The sequence below is a fragment of the Papio anubis genome, chromosome X, assembly GCF_008728515.1.
Source record: "Papio anubis isolate 15944 chromosome X, Panubis1.0, whole genome shotgun sequence".
Lineage (NCBI taxonomy): Eukaryota > Metazoa > Chordata > Mammalia > Primates > Cercopithecidae > Papio > Papio anubis.
The window spans coordinates 82,267,775-82,288,574 of NC_044996.1; the positions used below are offsets into that span (position 1 = coordinate 82,267,775).

The window sequence follows — 20,800 nt, forward strand, 5'->3', positions numbered from 1 at the left end:
GCAGGTTGCTTGTCAAGGCCAAAAAGCCCCTCTCTGTAGCTTCCTGTCTCATCACACTAGAGGCAACTGCCTCCTGAAAGTGGTGAAAGGTAGGGCCGGGGGTAAGGAAAGAGCTCCATCCTCCACAACTCAGTGTGAAGTCACTGTCAGACTCATCTCCTGTCATCAGTAGAGCTAAGTATAGAAGGGAGCTGAGTAGAGGTCTTGAGGCAGTAAATCTGGACTGAGCACTAGAGTCCAAGTCACCCTGGACACTGACCCATGTGTGACCTGGGACTCTGGGCCCAAGGAAAACCTGGGTTTCCCGGACTCGGGGTCTTCTCCAACAACCTGCTCCTCTACTGCCTCTGTGTTGGAGGGAGGGCAATACTCTGGCATACACCCTCCACAAAGCCAAAACACTTCGGCTTTGTGGCTGTCCTGTCTCCTGGAGGGTCTGTGGTTCTCTTCCTGTGGTTTGGGTCCTGGTCCAGTGATCTCGCAGTTGCCTCAATCAGCTCCCACCCTCTTCAGAAAGCAGCACTTTGGTATTTGAAAACAGCATAAACTTTGGAATCAGGAAGGTCTGGGTTTACAACCCAGCCTAGCACTTCTGAGCACAAAGAATCAGAGTCAGTTTTCGTATCAATTAAAAAAGGAGGGGGAAAATAGTTACTTCATAAGGTTGTTGTGTAGAAAAAATGTCATGATGACCTTAAAGTGTCTTATATATGGTCCTCAGTACATATTAGTCCTCCCTGAACTGTTCTTTGTTGGAGAGAATAAGCCCTCCCTTTTTCTTCTCTCATGGTGTCTTTCTATTCTGTTCTGCTGCCTGAGACACATTCACCAGCAGGTTATTAAGTCTGGTTATCTGCTGGGAGGAAACTCCCAGAGGGGAAGATTTCTATGTATAGCAAAGGCTTGTGGGTTGGGTGCTCCTCCTCATTCCCCAGGGTGAACATCCTCTGAAGTACAGATTCCTCATGCAGAGAAAAGAGGCCTGCATGCCCTTGCTTCAGGTATGGGTTGGGCGAAATGTGGGTGGGGGGATTACAGGGAGATGATCTCCCTCCAAAGAGTGCAGAGGAAAGAAGCCTAGCAGCTTTCAGTGGCCATCGTAGAAGGGATCAGGAGATAGAGCCCAACTTCCAACTATCTGGAGACTTTGGAAGGTGGATCCTGTGTCACTTTACATTTATTCCACTGTAACAATTCACCAAATCTAGTATGTGCAACATGTTGGTTTTGTTACTTCTGTCCTGTTTTGCCTTCATGATGGCCAGTAGAGCCCTTTACCTGAGGGTTGTCTTTAGAATTCTCTTTTTGGGAGGGCCAGGGCAGCTTTTTCTCACTCTTGACCCAGTCCAAAGGAGAGACATGACCCACCCAAAGGGATAGAGTGTTAATGGTAGCTTTAAGGATGAAAGTCTCTAGGCCTGCAGGAAGGAAGCCAGGAGACCACTCGTAGTTGGTCTGACCCTGACACATGGGTATGGAAGCGTAGGAGGAAAAACAGTGAGGCTTCTCCAGGACATTCCTCCGAGATGCTCAGCACCTTCACTGGTTGGTCTAAACTCATATCTGGGTTTGTTTATTCTGTCAGGTATGTGGTCTCCAGAGTGGATGGCATCTCAGACTCCAACATGTCGGTTAACAGGCTCCCTCTTTCTTCTCTGAAGTCTGAGCTTGCTTTTGGACTTTCCCAGTAAGGCTTTGTCTTTCTGGAGTTTTTCTGGCTTTCAGGCTCATTTGTAGAATGTAGATAGCCATTGTTTTCTGAGTTTTGTAACAAATCAAGCTAGCACTGGTTACCAACCTCACCTTCTTCCCCAAGAAATCACTGATGACTCACCCTTCTTGTGTACACAGGGGGAGGATGACACTCTTCCCTAAATCCCTGAGTTGCATTCTTACAATATCCAGATACCCCAAATTCATAGACCATAAAGGTAAGAAGGTGGCTCTTCCAGGCAATAAAGGCCAGCATGGTGGACATGGAAAAAGTCATTGCTAGGGTGATCTGGGACAGAAGCTGAGGTAGCTGTTCTGAGCAGGAGTTCTAGGCTAGGAGAGGTCAGCCAAGAATATCAAAACTGGAGAAGAATGTATCTGTGTGAGAATCAGTTAGGGAGGGAGAGATTTCTGCGCATACTCACAGTAAGGACTGAACAAAATTATATGTAAATAACTACTCTCTTCCCTTACCATGCTTTGGACTTGTCTATTATGGCATTTTGGGTCTTCAAGGCTGCCCTACTGTCCTGGAACCTTTCCTTTTCTTGGACTTCCCTGACTGCACTTTGGAGCACCCCCTCCCCACATTGGGCCAGGTCTGCGCTGGCCTGCAGGGAGGTAATGCTGGCCTGGGACTGAGCAGACTCCAGACATGACTGCCCACCGATCCAAACCTTTTAACCCAGGAGCTCCTAGTCCAGGCTCCAGGTTTTTTAATTGGCCTCTGCTGCCCCCACATGGTAACTGAGGTTATTTTTCCTCACCTGAGGTGACTTCTGATGAAAGGTTGTCAGAATCCCAAATTTCTGGCCACTTTCTCCAGCTCCTTATAGCCACCCCCACCCCCTCTGCAGTGCTTCGGGAATGTTGCTCTCTGTTGAGACAGGCAGGACGAAACTCAGTCAAATCCTGGGACTGATGAGGTTCGGGGTCATGACTGGGAGGTGGTGCTGCTCACTTCAGCTCATCTGGGGATGTGGGAAGTCATAGGAGAAGGAAGGGGTTCAAAACACTGGAAACAGGATGACTTCTCTTACAGTCTCAAAAATCATCAGTCTAAAACCCCTAAGATCCCCGAGCAACCATGTCATGAGGAGCATGACCCTTCCCAAGTTACTCCTCAAAGCTAATCCAGAAACCATGACTCAGCTTCTATTGCTCTTTGCCTGGTAGCTCTGATAGGTCAGAGGTGGCCCAGACTTTCCACCCTCTGTACCTTGCACACCTTTGGACATTAAAACATGGATGGAAAAGGAAGCAGGATTTTGATCAGATACAAAAGATGTAGGCTTCCCCCACAGAGCCCAGGGAAATGTCCCATTGCTGTCAGAGAGAGTACCACTCTACCCATGAAGCCAGAAAAATGGGGTCCAAGGCCAAGGTTGATGGCCCAGGCAGAAGTAAGAAAAGAGGTTTAGAGGATATATGCCTCTCAGACTATGAACTAGAAGAGTGAGGTTGTTACCAGCATCCCACCTACCAGCTTGAGAATCTGGTGGGAAGATGTCACCTAAAAGTAGATCTAGGCCAGGCACGATGGCTTGCGCCTGTAATCCCAGCACTTTGGGAGGCCAAGGCGGGCAGATCACGGGGTCCGCAGATCAAGACCATCCTGGCTAACACGGTGAAACCCCGTCTCTACTAAAAATACAAAAAATTAGCTGGGCGTGGTGGCGGGTGCCTGTAGTCCCAGCTACTCGGGAGGCTGAGGCAGGAGAATGGTGTGAACCCTGGGAGGTGGAGCTTGCAGTGAGCCGAGATTGTGCCACTGCTCTCCAGCCTGGGCGACAGAGCAAGACTCCATCTCAAAAAAAAAAAAAAAAGTAGATCTAGTGACTTTTGTCCTGGGCCCCAAGTCCAGCCCTTAGCATGCTGGGAAACTGCTGCTCATCCTCACTTTGGGCTCCTTTCTTTGAATATCCCTTCCACAACTCCTTCCTGTATCTGAGACCACTATCTCATTCCAGAGGCAGAGCAGGACCTGTCTAGGGGCCGAGTCAGAACTCTGGGAGTCACAATGGAATTCCTGTAGGTCTTTACATGTATTATTTCATTAATCCTTATAAAAATTCATGAAAGATGAATTGTTATCATTTTTACAGATGAATAAACCAAGGAAGGCTCTGAGAAGTAAGATGATTGCCCAGGATCCCACAGCTAGTTCTTGGAGGAGTCTCTTATACATTTATCTGGCTTTAAAGTTAGGATTCTTATAGACTATTACTCTGCCACCTTTTTATTGCAGTCCCTTCTCTCTCTGATTCTTTATATCCAACCAGATGCCAAATCTATAGATTCTATTTTATAAATATCTCCTAAGTCTGCTCCCTCCTTTCTCCCTCTCTTCCCCTCCCCTCTTCCTGTCTTCTATTTCTCTTCTCTTCCTTTCTTGAGTCACTTGTCTCCTGTATCTTCTCTTAACTGAGGTAAAATTTACATACAGTGAAGTGCACATATCCTAAGTGTACAACTCAGTGAGTTTTAATAATGTGTGCTCTCTATTTCTATCACTCAAAATCAAGATGTAAAATACTTCCATCACACTTGAAAGTCCTCTCATTTTCACTTTCAGTTAGTCCTTGGCCCACACAGGCAATGATGGATATGGTTTCTGATGCTGTGTATTACTTTTCCTGTTCTAGAATCTCATATAAATGAAACAACACAGTATATACTCTTTGGGGTCTACTTCTTTTGGTTTTATGACATGTTTTATATTCTACACGTTTGTTTATCACATACTTCATTCTCTTTTTTTGCTAACAGCTACATTGAGATGTGATTTACATACCACACAATTCACCCATATAAGTGTACAATTCAATGATTTCTAGTACAGTATATTCACAGAATTCTAGAACCTTCACAACAATTGATTTTAGAAAGTTTTTATCATCCCAAAATGAAACTCTATACCCCTTAGTCATCAACCTCCAGCCACAACCCCTGTCTCCACGCCTAAGCAACCACCAATCAATCTACTTTTTGTCTCTATAGATTTGCCTATTATAGACACTTCATATAAATGGAATCATATAACATATGGTCTTTTGTGGTTGAGATTTCTTTCACCTAGCATAATGTTTTGAAGGTTCATCCATGTTGTAGCATGTATCAATACTTGATTCCTTTTTATGGCCGAATAATATGCCATTGTAGGGATATACCACATTTTGTTTCCACTTTTGACTAATATGCATAATGCTGCTATAAATAATCATGTACAAGTCTTTGCATGGACATATATTTTCATTTCTCTTGGATATATACCTAGGAGTGGAATTGCTGGATCATGTGGTGAGTCTGTGTTTAACTTCTTGAGGCACTGCCAAACTCTTTTCCAAGTGGCTGCACCATTTTGAGGCCCAACAGAAGCATATGAAGTTCTGATTTCTCCACATCCTCACCAACACTTGTTAATATCTGACTTTTTGATTATGGCCACCCTATGGTTGTGAAGTAATACCTCATTATGGTTTTGAATTTCTTTCCCTTTTTTATTGCTGAATAGTATTTCATTGTATGGACATACTACAATTTATTTATTCTCCTGTTGATTATGGACATTTGGGATGTTTTTAATTTAGGACTATTATGAATAAAGATGCTATAAACATTCTTGTAGAAGTCTTATTGTGGACATAAATTTTTATATTTTTGGGGTAAATATACAAGAGTAGAATAGCTGGGTCATAGAGTAGGTGTACGTTGAACTTCACAGGAAAATTCCAAACTCCTTTTCAAATTGTTGTATCTGCTACCATGTATGAAAGATCCAGTTGTTTCACATCTTCCCTAACATGTGGTATTAGTAAACTTTTTATTTACCATTCTGGTTGTTGCTTGGTGGTTTCTTGTGGTTTTAATTTGCATTTCTTCAGACCAAAGATGTTGAACACCCTTTATCTGCTTATTGGCCATTTATGTATGTTTTTCTGTGAAGTATCTGTTCAAGTTTTTTGCCCATTAAAAAATTGGGTTGTCTGTCTTTTTGTTACTGATTTATATAACAGGGTTTCTCAATATAATACTATTGACATTTTGGGCCAGATAATTCTTCGTTGTGGGGGTCTGTCCTGTGCATTGTAGGGCTTTAAACAGCATCCCTGGCCTCTGCCTACTAGATTCTACTAGGAAAATACCCCCTCCAGTTGTGACAATCAAAAATGTCTTTAAACATTGTCAACTGTCCCCAGGGAACAAAAATCACCCCCAGTTGAGAACCACTGATTTATAAAGATTTATATATTCAGGATACAAGTCCTTTGTTAGATATCTGTTTTGTGAACATTTTCTCCTAGTTTGTGGCTAACTTTTAAATTTTCTTAATGATGTCTTTTGAGGAGCAGAAAGTTTAGATTCAGATTAAGTACAAGTTAGTAATTTTTCTTTTATGTTTAGAACTTAAAATAATATAATATTTCTTTTATGTTTACAACCTAGCACAATATCTGGGAGAAGGCTCTCGTTATGGTGGGATCCTCCTGGCTACCAGTGCCACCTGCTGCTTGGTATGAAAGGGAATCTCTTGCCCTGTGGAGAAGAACAGTGTTTCCCGGCCCAGTGCTTCTTGCAGCATGATTTCCCTGTCTGCGAGAGACTGAGAGTTCCTCCAGCTCCAGACAGGTTGTTGCAGTGGAATTTTCCCTGTTGATGCCCCTGGACCATATCTCTTGGTGGGGCAGGGGAGTCTCAGATCATGGAGACAAAGAGGTTTCCAGTTCCAGGTTGTTTGATATGATATGGTCCCCCTTGCTGGTGCTTCCAGTTGCCCATTGTCTCTCCCTGAAAGAGGGGGTTCTTGGACATGGTGAAGCAGGAGAGGCTTCCACTGTCCACATATTGTCAGAGGGAATCCCCACTGATCCCCCTTGCCAGTGCTGCCAAGTTCACCTGGGGTTGTCGTTGGGAATCCTGTTCCATCTGGGAAAGAAATGAATCTACCTGGGATACCTGTTGCTAGGTTGAGGTCAATTGCTGATAGGCCTGGGTCTACTTCTTCTGTTGGGTGGGGGATTGTTAGATACCCTGCTGCATCTTTCCTCAAGTCCTTAGGTCCCAAACTAGTTCATCATCCTCTTTTCACCTTGCATAGCTCTCTTTTGGTTGCCTCTTGCATTGTTTCTAGGATTATAGTTGCATCCAGCAGGGAGAGAATGGATGAATGAATGAATCTACACTATCATTCCTCAACTGGAAGTCTAGATAAAATGTTTTAAAGAACCAAGTAAGTTTTCCATTAATAAAAAATGTAATTATTGATGTTAAAATTTAATGGAAGGGTTAAGTAGCAAATTAGATGGAAATAAAGAGAAAATTCATTATCTGAAATGCATAGCTGAAGAAACTGCTCAGAATGCAGCAGCAGCAGAGAAAGAGATAGGAATTGTAAAGGAGAAATTTGAAGATATGGAAGACAGAATGAGAAGATATAATTGCATTTCTAGATGGAGAGAATGGAGAAAATGAGAGAGAAGCAAGATCCAAAGAATAATGGCTGATAATTTTTTGTTGTTGTTGATGAATGACATGAATCCTTAGATTCAAGAATTACAACTGCCCTGCCAATCCCAGGCAGCACAAATACAAAGAAAGCCTCACATAGACATATGGTGATAAAAAAGATAGAGAATATCTGAAAAGAAGCCAGACAAAGATGATGGATTACCTCCAAAGGAATGACTCATAAACAAAGAGAAGACTTCTCAAGACTGCTCTTCTGCCTTTGTGAAGACTTCTCAAGACTGCTCTTGTAGTCTTGAGAAGTCTTCACAAAGTCAGAAGATAAGAGAATAATACTTTCTTTCTTTATTTGAAGTTTTTCTTTCATTATACTTTATGTTCTAGGGTACATGTGCACAACGTGCAGGTTTGTTACATATGTATACTTGTGCCATGTTGGTGTACTGCACCCATTAACTCGTCATTTACGTTAGGTATATCTCCGAATGCTACCCCTCTCCCCCTCCCACCACCCCACAACAGGCCCCAGTGTGTGATGCTCCCCTTCCTGTGTCCAAGTGTTCTCATTGTTCAATTCCCACCTATGAGCAAGAACATGCAGTGTTTGGTTTTCTGTTCTTGCAATAGTTTGCTGAGAATGGTGGTTTCCAGCTGCATCCATGTCCCTACAAAGGACACAAACTCATCCTTTTTTATGGCTGCATAGTATTCCCTGGTGTATATGTGCCACATTTTCTTAATCCAGTCTGTCATTGATGGACATTTGGGTTGGTTCCAAGTCTTTGCTATTGTGAATAGTGCTGCAATAAACATACGTGTGCATGTGTCTTTATAGCAGCATGATTTATAATCCTTTGGGTATATCCCCAGTAATGGGATGGCTGGGTCAAATGGTATTTCTAGTTCTAGATCCTGTGAATCATACTTTCAAAGTGCCAAAGGAAAATATGGCAAACTAGAAGATTAGTGTTTGACAAACTAATATTTAACAATAAGAGCCAAATAAAGACATTTTCAGAAATGTAAAATCAGATCCTCACTAAAGGATTTTTTAGAATAATCTCCAGAAGGAAGAATTAGATGAAAGAAAAAATAGTGGGCAAAGAAATTTGTGAAATTTAGATAAGCATAAACAACCATTACCTATATGAAACACTAAAAATAGTGACTAAGTTGGGGGAATTTATAAAAGGGTGGAACTAAATTACTTATTAAAAATAATAAGTAAGTGGGGAAGAGGTGGTAGTGATGGACATTAAAGCATTAGAAGGTCTTTGTATCACTTAGGAGGAAGCTAGAGATATTGATTAAACTTGGTTTAAGTATAAATGGTAAAATTTAAAGGTAGCTATTAAAAGAATAGAAGTAACAGACTCAATGCAATACCTATAAAAATACCAATGAGATTATTCACAAAAATAGAAAAACAATCTTAAAATTTATATGGAAAGACAGAAGACCCCCAATAGCCAAAGCAATTTCAAGCAAAAAGGAACAAAGCTGGAGGTATTACAATATCTGACTTCAAAATATACTACAAAGCTATAGTAACCAAAATAGCCCAGTACTGGCATAAAAACAGACATATAAACCAATGGAACAGAATAGAGAACCCAGAAATGAACCCATGCATTTATAGCTCATTGATTTTTGGCAAAGGCTTCAAGAACACACATTGGGGAAAGGGCAGTATCTTCAATAAATGGTGTTGGGAAAACTGGACATACACATACAGAAGTGTGAAACTAAACCTCTATCTCTCACCATATACAAAAATCAACTCTAAATGGATTAAATATTTAAATGTAGGCTCCCCAAGTTATGAAACTACTAGAAGAAAATGTAGGGGAAGCACTTAAGCCCAGACATTGGACTGGGCATGGATTTTTTAAATAAGACCTCAAAAGCACAAGCAACAAAAGCAAACATAGACAAATGGGATTACATCAAACTTAAAAGCTTCTGCACAGCAAAGGAAACAGTCAATAAAGTGAAAAAAAAAAAACAGTCTACAGAATGAGAGAAAGTATTTGCAAACTATGCATCTGGCAGGGAGTTACTACCCAGAATATATAAGGAACTCAGCTCAACTAAGTTTCATAAGTGAAGGAGAAATAAAATCCTTTACAGATAAGCAAATGCTTAGAGATTTTGTCACCACTAGGCCTGCCACAAAGAGACCCTGGAAAAGGGGCCTCAACATGGAAAAGAACAACCCGGTACCAGCCATTGCAAAAGCATGCAAAATGTAAGACCATCGAGGCTAGGAAGAAACTGCATCAACTAACTTGGTAAAATAACCAGTTAATATCCTTAATGGCGGAGATCAAGTTTCACATAACAATCTTAACCTTAAATGTAAATGGACTAAATGCTCAATGAAAAGACACAGACTGGCAAACTGGATAAAGAGTCAAGACCATCAGTCTGCTGTATTCAGGAGACCCATCTCATGCAGAGACAGCCACATAGGCTCAAAATAAAGGGATGGAGGAAGATTTACACCAAGCAAATGGAGAACAAAAAGCAGGGGTTGCAATCCTAGTCTCTGATAAAACAGACTTTAAACCATCAAAGATCAAAAGAGACAAAGAAGGCCATTACATAATGGTAAAGGATGAATTCAACAGGAAGAGCTAACTATCCTAAATATATATGCACCCAATACAGGAGCACCCAGATTCATAAAAGCAAGTCCTTAGAGACTTACAAAAGAGACTTTGACTCCATACAATAATAATGGGAGACTTCAACGCTCCACTGTCAACATTAGACCAGATCAGCAGAGACAGAAAGAAAGTTAACAAGGATGTCCAGGAGGTGAACTCATCTCTGCAGCAAGCAGACCTAATGAACATCTATAGAACTCCACACCCCAAATCAACAGAATATACATTCTTCTCAGCACCACATCATTACTTACTCAAAATTGACCATATAGGTGAAAGTAAAGCGCACTCCTCAGCAAATGTACAAGAACAGAAATTATAACAAAACTGTCTCTCAGACCACAGTGCAATCAAACTAGAACTCAGGACTAAGAGAAACTCAATCAAAACCGCTCAACTACATGGAAGCTGAACAACCTTGCTCCTGAGGTGGCTACTGGGTACACCAGCAGAAATGAAGGCAGAAGTAAAGACGTTCTTTGAAACCAATGAGAACAAAGATACAACATACAGAATCTCTGGGACACATTTAAAGAAAAATTGCAGAGGAAATTTATAACTAAATGCCCACAAGAGAGAAAGCGGAAAAGATCAAAAATTGGCCTCTAACATCATGATTAAAAAGAACTAGAGAAGCAAGAGCAAACACATTCAAAGCTAGCAAGAAGGCAAAAGAAATAACTAAGATCAGAGCAGAGACTGAAGGAGATAGAGACATAAAAAACCCTCAAAATCAATGAATCCAGGAGTTGGTTTTTGAAAAGATCAACAAAATTGACAGACCACTAGCAGACAATAAAGAAGAAAGAGAAAGAGAATCAAATGTATGATTAAAATGATAAAGGGGATATCACCACCGACCCACAGAAATACAAACTACCATCAGGGAATACTATAAGCACCTCATAAATAAACGGAAAACCTAGAAGAATGGATAATTTCTGGACACTTACACTCTTCAAGACTAAACCAGGAAGAAGTTGAGATCCTGAATAGACATGTGGCTAGGCTCTGAAATTGAGGCAATAATTAATAGCCTACCAGCAAAAAAGTCCAGGACCAGATGGATTCACAGCTGAATTCTACCAGAGGTATAAGGAGGAGTTGGTACCATTCCTTCTGAAACTATTCAATCCAATAGAAAGGGAATCCTCCCTAGCATAATTTTATGGGGCCAGCATCATCCTGATACCAAAGCCTGGCAGAGACACAACAAAAAGAGAATTTAGACCAATATCCCTGATGAACATCGATGCAAAAATCCTCAATAAAATACTGGCAAACCAGTTCAACAACATCAAAAGCTTATCCACCATGATCAAAGTGGGCTTCATCCCTGGGATGCAAGGCTGGTTCAACATTAAGCAAATCAATAAACATAATCCAGCACATATAAAACAGAACCAAAGACAAGAACCACATGATTATCTCAATAGATGCAGAAAGGCTTGACAAAATTCAACAGCCCTTCATGCTAAAATACTCAATAAATTAAATTGATGGGCATTACCTCAAAATAATAAGAGCTATTTATGACAAACCCACAGCCAATATCATCATACTGAATGGGCAAAAGCTGGAAAATTCCTTTGAAAACTGGCACAAGACGGGGATGCCCTCTCTCACCACTCCTATTCAACATAGTGTTACTTGGAAGTTCTGGCTAGGGCAATTAGGCAAGAGAAAGAAATCAAAGGTATTCAGTTAGGAAAAGAAGAATCAATTGTCCCTGTTTGCAGATATTTATGATTGTATATTTAGAAAACCCATTGTGTCTCAGCCCAAAATCTCCCTTAAGCTGATAAAACCTTCAACAAAGTCTCCAGGATACAAAATTAAATATTGCAAAATCACAAGCATTCTTATACACGCAATAACAGACAAACACAGAGCCAAATCATGAATGAACTTCCATTCACAATTGCTTCAAAAGAGAATAAAATACCCTAGAGATCCAACTTACAAGGGATGTAAAGGACCTCTTCAAGGAGAACTACAAACCACTGCTCAGTGAAATAAAGAGGACACAAACAAATGGAAGAACATACATGCTCATGGATAGGAAGAATCAATATCGATGAAAATGGCCCTTTTACTTTAAGGTAGTTACATAGATTCAATGCCATCCCCATCAAGCTACCAATGAGTTTCTTCACAGAATTGGAAAAACTGCTTTAAAGTTCATATGGAACAAGAGCCCGCATCTCAGACAATCCTAAAGTCAAAAGAACAAAGCTGGAGGCATCAGCTACCTGACTTCAAACTACTTTTCTAAGGCTACAGTAACCAAACAGCGGTACTGGTACCAAAACAGAGATATAGACCAATGGAACAGACAAGAGTCCTCAGAAATAATACCACACACATCTACAGCCATCTGATCTTTGACAAACCTGAGAAAAACAAGAAATGGGAAAAGGATTCCCTAATATTTAATAAATAGTGCTAGGAAATTGGCTAGCCATAAGTAGAAAGCTGAAACTTGGATCCTTTCCTTACTCCTTATACGAAGAATTAATTCAAGATGGATTAGAGACTTAAAATGTTAGACCCTAATACCATAAAAATCCTAGAGGAAAACCTAGGTAGGCACATTCCAGGACATAGGCATGTGGGCAAGACTTCATATTAAAACACAAAAAGCAGCGACAGCAAAAGCTAAAATTGACAATGGGATCCTAATTAAACTAAAGGCTTCTGCACAATAAAAGAAACTACCATCAAGTGAACAGGCAACCTACAAATGGGAGAAATTTTTTTTGCAATCTACTCATCTGACAAAGACTAATATCCAGAACCTACAAAGAACTCAAACAGTTACAAGAAAAACAAACAACCCCATCAAAAGTGGGCAAAAGGATATGAACAGACGACACTCAAAAGAACATTCATGCAGCCAACAGACATATGAAAATGCTCATCATCACTGGCCATCAGAGAAATGCAAATCAAAACCACAATGAGATACCATCTCACCAGTTCCCGAATGGCGATCATTCAAAGTCGGAAGCAACAGGTGCTGGGATGTGGAGAAATAGGAACACTTTTACACTGTTGGTGGGATTGTAAACTAGTTCAACCATTATGGAAAACAGTGGCGTTCCTCAAGGATCTAAAACTATAGATGTACCATATGTTAACCATCCCATTACTGAGGGGATATATGCAAGGATTATAAATTATGCTGCTATAAAAGACACATGCACCGTATGTTTATTGCAGCACTATTCTAATAGCAAAGACTTGGAATCAGCAAATGTCCATCAGTGACAGATTGGATTAAGAAAATGTGGCACATATACACCATGAATACTATGCACAGCCATAAAAAGGATGAGTTCGTCCTTTGTGGGGACATGGATGCAGCTGGAAACCATCATTCTTAGCGAGCTATCCACAGGGCAGAAAACCAAACACGCATGTTCTCACTCCTTGGGCAGGAACTGAACAACGAGATCACTTGGACTCCAGGAAGAGACATCACACACACGGGGCCTATCATGGGGAGGGGGATGGGGGAGGGATTGCACTGGGAGTTATACCTGATGTAAATGGCCAGAGTTGATGGGTGCAGCACAGACTAACATGCTTTAAAAGTATACATATGTAACAAACCTGCATGTTATGCATGTACCCTACAACTTGAAGTATAATAATAATAAATAAATTTAAAAAAAAAAAAGGAACTCAGCTCAATAGCAAAAAACAAATAATGAGATTAAAAAATGGCAAAAGACTTTAATAAACATCTCTCAAAAGAAGACCTACAAATGGCCAACAGATACATGAAAAAATGCTCAACATCACTAATTATCACAGATAAATTAAAATCAAAACCATAATGAGATATCACCTCACCCTAGCTAGAATGGCTGTAGTTAAAAAGACAAAAATTAACAAATGCTGGTGAGGATGCGAAGAAAAGGGAACTCATACACTGCTGGTAGAAATGTAAATTAGTACAGCGACCATGGAAAACAGTATGAAAGTTTCTTAAAAAATTAAAAATAGAGCTACAATATGATCCAGCAATCCCATTACTGAGTATACATACAAAGGAAATAGAATCAGTATGTCAAACAAAGATATCTGTACACCCATGTTTATTGCAGCACTATTCACAATAGCCAAAATATGGAATCAACCTAACTGCCCACTTGATGATGAGTGGATAAAAAAAAAATGTTACACACACACTCACCCCCGACACACACACTATTCAACTATGAAACAAAATGATATCTCGTCATTTGTGACAACATGGATGAACCTGGAAGACATAACATGAAATGAAAAAGAGTCAGAGACAGAAAGACAAAAACTGCATGATCTCACTCATATGTGGAATCTAAAAAAAAAAAGAATGATTTAATGGACGTAGAGAGTAGAATAGTGGTTACCTGGAGCTGGGGAGAGGAGACAGGGGTTGGGGGTGGGGGAAACTAGAAGAGGCTGGTCGATGGGCACAAAGTTATAGTTAGACAGGAAGAAAAGTTCTGTTGTTCTGTTACACAGCACGACGACTATAGCAAATAACAATGTATTGTAATTTTTAAGATAGCTAGAAATTAATAGGTACAATGTACACTATTTGGATGATGGTTACACAAAAAACACAGACTTCACCGTTAGGTAATATATCCATGTAACAAAACTGCACTTGTGCCTGCTAAATCTATAAAAATTAAAATTAAAAATTAAAAAGATAGCTAGAAGAGAAGATTTTGAATGTTGTTAATACTTATCAGAAATTATAAATATGTTTAAAGTGATGGATATGGTAATTACCAATTTGATCACTATACTATGTATATATGCATTGAAACATCACATTATAACCTATAAATATGTGCAACTATTATGTGTCAACTGTAAATTAAAATTTTTTAATTTTATTATGTTATTTGTCTATTGTAAATTTAAAAATTTTTAAAGAATGGATAAAGCATAAAACATATAAAACAGTAGAAGGAGAAATAGAAAAACAAAAACTAAAGTACTTGCAAAGAAAACAGAAAAAATGAAAAAAAGATAAAAATCAAGGTAAATATAAAGCATTAAAGTACATGATATGACTAAATGAATAGTATGTCAGAGAAAGGGCAGGACATCTGGCTTCCCAGCGGGAAACTTCATAGTGCCAGCAATGAAAGAGAGAATTAAATGTGGGTGATGTTGAGAAAGGCAAGAAGATTTTTGCTCAAAAGTGTGCCCAGTGCCACACTGTGGAAGAGGGAGTCAAGCACAAGCCTGGGCCAGACCTCCATGACCTCTTTGGGTAGAAGACAGGTCAGGCTGTTGAATTCTCTTACACAGATGCCAATAAGAACAAAGGCATCACCTGGGGAGAGGATACACTGATGGAGTATTTGGAGAATCCCAAGAAGTACATTCCTGGAACAAAAATGATCTTCACTGGCATCAAGAAGGCAGAAAGGGCAGACTTCTAAGCTTATCTCAAAAATGCTACTAATGAGTAATAACTGGCCACTACCGAAGGTCTTTTCTGCATCTATTGAGATAATCATGTAGTTTTTGTCATTGGTTCTGTTTATGTAACGGATTATGTTTATTGATTTGCATATGTTGAACCAGCCTTGCATCCCAGGGATGAAGCCGACTTGATCATGGTGGATAAACTTTTTGATGTGCTGCTGGATTCGGTTTGCCAGTATTTTATTGAGGATTTTCACATCGATGTTCTTCAGGGATATTGGCCTAAAATTCTCTTTTTTTGTTGTGTCTCTGCTTTTTTTTGTTGTGTCAGGCTTTGGTATCAGGATGATGGCAAACAGACCTTCATGCTAAAAACTCTCAATAAACTAGGTCTTGATGGAATGTGTCTCAAAATAATAAGAGCTATTTATGACAAACCCACAGCCAATATCATACTGAATGGGCAAAAACTGGAAGCATTCCCTGTGAAAACCGGAACAAGACAAGGATGCCCTCTCTCACCACTCCTATTCAACATAATGTTGGAAGTTCTGGCTAGGGCAATCAGGCAAGAAAAAGAAATAAAGGATATTCAATTAAGAAAAGAGGAAGTCAAATTGTCCCTGTTTGCAGATGACATGATTGTATGTTTCAAAAGCCTCATTGTCTCAGCCCAAAATCTCCTTAAGCTGATAAGCAACTTCAGCAAAGACTCAAGATACAAAATCAATGTGCAAAAATCACAAGCATTCCTATACACCATTAAGAGACAAACAGAGAGCCAAATCATGAGTGAACTCCCATTCACAATTACTACAAAGAGAATAAAATACCTAGGAATCCAACTGACAAGGGATGTGAAGGACCTCTTCAAGCAGAATACAAACCACTGCTCAACAAAATAAAAGAGCACACAAACAAATAGAAGAACATTCCATGCTCATGGATAGGAAGAATCAATATCGGGAAAATGGCCATACTGTCCAAGGTAATTTATAGATTCAATGCTATCCCCATCAAGCTTCCACTGACTTTCTTCACAGAATTGGGAAAAACGACTTTAAAGTTCATATGGAACCAAGAAAGGGCCCACATAGCCAAGACAATAAGCCAAAAGAACAAAGCTGGAGGCATCATGCTACCTGACTTCAAACTATACTATAAGGCTACATTAACCAAAACAGCATGGTACTGGTACCAAAACAGAGATACAGATCAATGGAACAGAACAGAAGCCTCAGAAATAACACCACACATCTATAACCATCTGATCTTTGACAAACCTGACAGAAACAAGCAATGGGGAAAGGATTTCCTATTTAATAAATGGTGCTGGGAAAACTGGCTAGCCATATGTAGAAAGCTGAAACTGGATCCCTTCCTTACACTGTATACAAAAATTAACTCAAGATGGATTAAAGACTTAAATGTAAGACCTAACACCATTAAAACCCTAGAAGAAAACCTAGGCAATACCATTCAGTACATAGGCATGGGCAAAGAGTTCATGACTAAAACACCAAAAGCAATGGCAACAAACGCCGAAATAGACAAATGGGATCTAATTAAACTAAAGAGCTTCTGCACAGCAAAAGAAACTATCATCAGAGTGAGCAGGCCACCTACAGAATGGGAGAAAATTTTTGCAGTCTACCCATCTGACAAAAGGCTAATATCCAGAATGTACAAAGAACTTAAACAAATTTACAAGAAAAAAAATCAAACAACCCCATCAAAAAGTGGGCAAAGGATATGAACAGACACTTCTCAAAAGATGACATTTATGCAGCCAACAGACGTGTGAAAAAATGCTCATCATCATGGGTCATCAGAGAAATGCAAATCAAAACCACAATGAGATACCATCTCACACCAGTTGGAATGGTGATCATTAAAAAGTCAGGAAACAACAGGTGCTGGAGAGGATGTGGAGAAATAGGAATGCTTTTACACTGTTGGTGGGAGTGTAAACGAGTTCAACCATTGTGAAAGACAGTGTGGCGATTCCTCAAGGATCTGGAACTAGAAATACCATTTGATCCAGAGATCCCATTACTGGGTGTATACCTAAAGGATTATAAATCACGCTAGTATAAAAACACATGCACACGTATGTTTATTGTGGCACTATTTGCAATAGCAAAGGCTTGGACCCAATCCCAATGTCAACCAATGACAGACTGGATTAAGAAAATGTGGCACATATACACCATGGAATACAATGCAGCCATAAAAAAAAGGATGAGTTCATGTCCTTTTTAGGGACATGGATGAAGCTGGAAACCATCATTCTCAGCAAACTATCACAAGGACAGAAAACCAAACACCTCATGTTCTCATTCATAAGCGGGAGTTGAACAGTGAGAACACATGGACACAGGGTGGGGAACATCACACACCAGGGCCTGTCTTTGGGTGAGGGCCTGGGGGAGGGATAGCCTTAGAGGAAATACCTAATGTAAATGACTAGTTGATGGGTGCAGCAAACCAACATGGCACATGTATACCTATGTAACAAACCTGCACGTTGTGCACATGTACCCTAGAACTTAAAGTATAATTTAAAAAAATAAAAATAATTGGCCACTACCTCATTTTTACTGACAGATCTCATGAATTTTTTTTATGTGTACCATAATTTAATAGATGTCAGACACCAGAATTCAGATCACGAATGACTGACAGAATATTTTCGTTGGGAAGTCCTGATTTAACTAACACTGGCTTGGAGTTAAATGAAGGTGATTTTTTTTATTTTAATAGTAATTCGAATTCAGTAAATGCTATCACTGACTTCCCCTTCTGAAGGTATGATTAGATTTGAATAGTAATGTTCAACTTTTCAATCTTAAACACTAGTGGAGATTGGTTTTATATTCAAATTTATATAAATGGTTACATGAATATATTTAAATACTGGGGAATCCCTTCACTGTTTCAGAGCCAAGTGAGACTCATCTGTGTTTTGTGTTCATTAGCCTCTTAAAGCAAGGTCTGAAGATAAGGTAGCAACATTTACTTATATTTGTGGTTTTAACTATGCCAATCTAATTAGAATTCCTTGTATCTAAAAATGGCGACTTTTACTTATTGAAAGGCATTTTAATATGGTTTATGTGTAATATCAGAAAGAGAATATTTAACAGAAAATATGTCAATGATCAAAATAAATGTAATTGGATGAAATCTACCAGTTAAAATACTGGAATTGTAAGTTGAGTTTAAAAAAATCTAGTTACATGGGCCGGGCACAGTGGCTTATGCCTGTAATCCCAGCACTTTGGGAGGTCGAGGCAGGCAGATCACTTGAGGTCAGGAGTTTGAGACCAGCCTGGCCAACATAGGGAAACCACGTTTTTTCTAAAAATACAAAAATTAGCTGGGCATGGTAGCCCGCGCCTGTAATCCCAGCTACTTGGGAAGCTGAGGTGGGAGAATCACTTGCACCCCGGAGGCGGAAGTTGAAGTGAGCTAGGATCGTGTCACTGCACTTCAGGCTGGCAGGCTGGCAAAGCGAGACTCCGTCTCAAAAAAAAAAAAAAAAAAAGACACAAATCTAGTTATATGTTGTTATAAAAGACACACATGAAATATAAAGACCGTATTCTTTGGTCACTATGTAACTAAGAAGTCAGTAGAAAAAGAAAACCCAACTTAAATATATAGAGAGACAGATTTGAAAACACACATCCAATTAACTCATGGGTCAAAGAACTAACTATAATGTAAATTAGAAAATATTTATGACTGAATGCTAATAAAAGTATCTCACATCAAAATCTACAGGGTGCAGCAAAGGAAGATTATACTTAGATACTTATAGCCTTAAATGCTTTTATTTGAAAATAAGAAAGAATGAGCATTTATATATTAAGTGCCCAACTTAAGAAGTTCGAAAGGCAACAATAAAATAAAACCAAGAAAGTTTGGGAGGCCGAGGTGGGCAGATCACCTGAGGTTGGGAGTTGGAGACCAGCGTGACCAACATGGAGAAGCCCCGTCTCTACTAATAATACAAAAATTAGCTGGGCATGGTGGTGCATGCCTGTAATCCCAGCTACTCAGGAGGCTGAGGCACGAGAATCGCTTGAACTAGGGAGGCAGATTTTGCGGTGAGCCGAGATCGTGCCATTGCACTCCAGCCTGGGCAACAAGAGCAAAACACTGTCAGAGAGAGAGAGAGAGAGAGAGAGAGAGAGAGAGAGAGAGAGAGAGAGAAGCTATAATTAGAATTCGTTCAACAAATGTTTATGAAGCACCAGCTATGTGGTAGGCACTGGAAATATAGCAGCAAATTAGAAACAAATCCCTTGTCTCATGGAATTTACGTTCTAGTTAGGAAAGACAGAAAATAAAAAAGTAAAAGCTGTAATATAAGTAATTTGTAGTAGTGAAGTGCAGCAAGGAGCAGCGTTCTCAATAGAAGCACAGACAACCATCTGAAATATACTTACATAGTAATGTTGAGGCAGTTGGGAGGGGTGGTTAATAATTTCAGAGACTTGGAATGGGGCCAGTAATAACTTCTTTAGTTATATTAGGATTGGCTAGGGCAGGTGGGTCAGGAGGAGAGCGAGACCACGTTCCCTAAATGTTTTGCACCCTATACCTTAATGAGCTCTGTTTGTCAGCAGAGGTACAGCCTGCATCCATCACAGGTGCATCCTGCAGGGCAGCCTGGCAGTTCTCAAGGCAGTGACCAAGTGGTGATGCAAAGTACAGGGAAGGGACAGCAATGGCATCTCTTATTATTGAAATCAAAGGATTCTGGGTTAAACATAGCAGTCATTCAAGACATCTGGACCAGGCTTTGAATTCAGGCACTGGGGTATCATGTGGTACAGGTGGAGGAATGTCATGTTATGTATGAAACCACAACAAGTCCCTATGGACTACATTCAGACTTTTTACTGACCACACAAATGAACCTCTGGAATGACATTGTGGCAGGAATCTTAGCCATACTGGCCTTTCTGTTTCTTCAACATGCTCTTCTCATTTCTACCTCAGGGCCTTTGCACTTTCTGGAATAATCTTCTGTACCTTTGCAATATTTCAACTCAAGTATCGGCTCTGTAAGATAGGCCTTCTTTGAGCACACTAAGTAAGCCCTCAGCCACTCTCTATCACTTCCCCTTGCTTAATATTCTCTTTATTAATTTTTAATTTTGTGAGTACATAGTAGGTGTATATATATGTTTTGATATATATATATACACACACATAAAACATATATATGTTTTGATACAGGCATACAATGTGTAATAATCACATCAGGGTAAATGGGGTATCCATCCCCTCGGACATTTGTCCTTCATGTTACAAAATCCAGCTATAGTCTTTTAATTATTTTTAAATATACAATTAAATTATTGACTATAGTTGCCCTGTTGTGCTATCAAATACTAGATCTGATTCATTCTTTCTATTTTTTGTACCCATTAACCATTCCTATTTTCCACTCCCACTTTCACTACCCTTCCCAGCCTCTGGTAATCACCCTCCTACTCCCTATG

General features: G+C 39.7%; 1 pseudogene; it reads left to right on the forward strand.

Annotated features, from left to right (window-relative positions):
• Positions 1-261: 261 nt before the first annotated feature.
• Positions 262-15,328, forward strand: LOC108583675 (annotated as a pseudogene).
• The last annotated feature ends 5,472 nt before the right edge of the window (positions 15,329-20,800 follow it).